The 1722-nt window shown below is 39.1% G+C and overlaps 1 pseudogene; it reads left to right on the forward strand.

Annotated features, from left to right (window-relative positions):
• Positions 1 to 262: 262 nt before the first annotated feature.
• LOC103075977 (S-adenosylmethionine decarboxylase proenzyme pseudogene) lies at positions 263 to 1256 on the forward strand (annotated as a pseudogene).
• The last annotated feature ends 466 nt before the right edge of the window (positions 1257 to 1722 follow it).

Raw genomic sequence — 1722 nt, forward strand, 5'->3', positions numbered from 1 at the left:
TTGAGATATATTAAGGACACCTTTGGAAAGGAGAGTTTGGTGGAGAGCTCACATTTACAGAGGGTATTTGAGGAACTAGGGTGGCTTCAATGTTAGTAGCATTTAACTTTGTGAATTTACCATTTGGTGTCTGGACCTTTGCCTTGTAATCATACGAAAAAGAGATGATTCAGTGTGTCAGAGTTGATCTCTTAAATATGCAGATAGGAATTTTTTTTTAATTTATTCATTTATTTTATTTTTTTGGCTGCGTTGGGTCTTCATTGCTGCACATTTTTTCCAAGGGACCGAGAAGCTGCTGGAGTTTGGTTCTCCAGGCAGCAACCCGACGCAAACCAAGGATCTGGCGATCTTGGCACCATCCCAAGATCCGAGTGGGACATACTTTTGAAGGATGTGCAATGCTCAATCATAAGTGTGACAAAAACTGACAAGCAGGAAGTGTATGTACTCAGTGAGAGTAGCATATTTGTCTCCAAGAGACATTTCATGTTGAAGACATGTGGTACCACCCACTTCTGAAAGCACTGATTCCCCTGTTGAAACTTGCTAGGGATTACAGTGGGTTTGACTCAATTCAAAACTTCTTTTATTCTGGTAAGAATTTCATGAAGCATTCTCACCAAGGGTACCCACACCGGAATTTTCAGGAAGAAATAGAGTTTCTTAATGCAATTTTCCCAAATGGGACAGCATGTTGTATGGGACGCATGAATTCTGATTGTTGGTACTTGTATACTTTGGATTTCCCAGAGAGTCGGGTAATCAATCAGCCAGATCAAACCCTGGAAACTGATGAGTGAGCTTGACCCAGCAGTTATGCACCAGTTCTACATGAAAGATGGTGTTACTGCAAAGGATGTCACTCGTGAGAGTGGAATTCATGACCTGATACCAAGTTCTGTCATTGATGCCACACTGTTCAATCCTTGTGGGTATTCAGTGAATGGAATGAAATCCGATGGAACTTATTGGACTATTCACATCACTCCAGAACCAGAATTTTCTTATGTTAGCTTTGAAACAAACTTAAGTCATACCTCCTATGATGACCTGATCAGGAAAGTTGTGGAAGTCTTCAAGCCAGGAAAATTTGTGACCACCCTGTTTGTAAATCAGAGTTCTAAATGTCGCACAGTGCTTTCTTTGCCCCAGAAGATTGAAGGTTTTAAATGTCTTGATTGCCAGAGTGCTATGTTGATTACAATTTTGTTTTTACCAGTTTTGCTAAGAAGCAGCAACAACAGCAGAGTTGATTAAGAAAAATGAAGAAAAAACACAAAAAGAGAACACACATAGAAGAAGGTCATGGCTGCTTTTTAGATATTGATACCAAGGGCCATGCTTTCCATAACCACCACCTTGTAGTTGCAGGAAACCCTAGATGTAATGATAGTGTAATCATTTTGAATTTTATGCATTATTATATCAAGGAGTTAGATATCTTGCATGAATGCTGTCTTCTGTGTTTAGGTATCCTATGACACTCTTGCTGTGAAATTGAAGTGCATGTAGAAAAAACCTTTTACTATATGAAACTTTATAACACTTGTGAAAACAGTTCAATTTGGTTTATGCACAGTGTAATATTTCTCCAGGTATCGTCCAAAATTCCCCACAGACAAGGCTTTCATCCTCATTAGGTGTTGACCTTAGCCTAACCATCTGGGACTGTTATATTAAATTGCTACCAGTATTTTACATCCAGTTACCTCCACTTTC

The sequence above is a fragment of the Lipotes vexillifer genome, unplaced genomic scaffold (genome assembly GCF_000442215.2).
Source record: "Lipotes vexillifer unplaced genomic scaffold, Lipotes_vexillifer_v1.1 scaffold776, whole genome shotgun sequence".
Taxonomy (NCBI): Eukaryota; Metazoa; Chordata; class Mammalia; order Artiodactyla; family Lipotidae; genus Lipotes; species Lipotes vexillifer.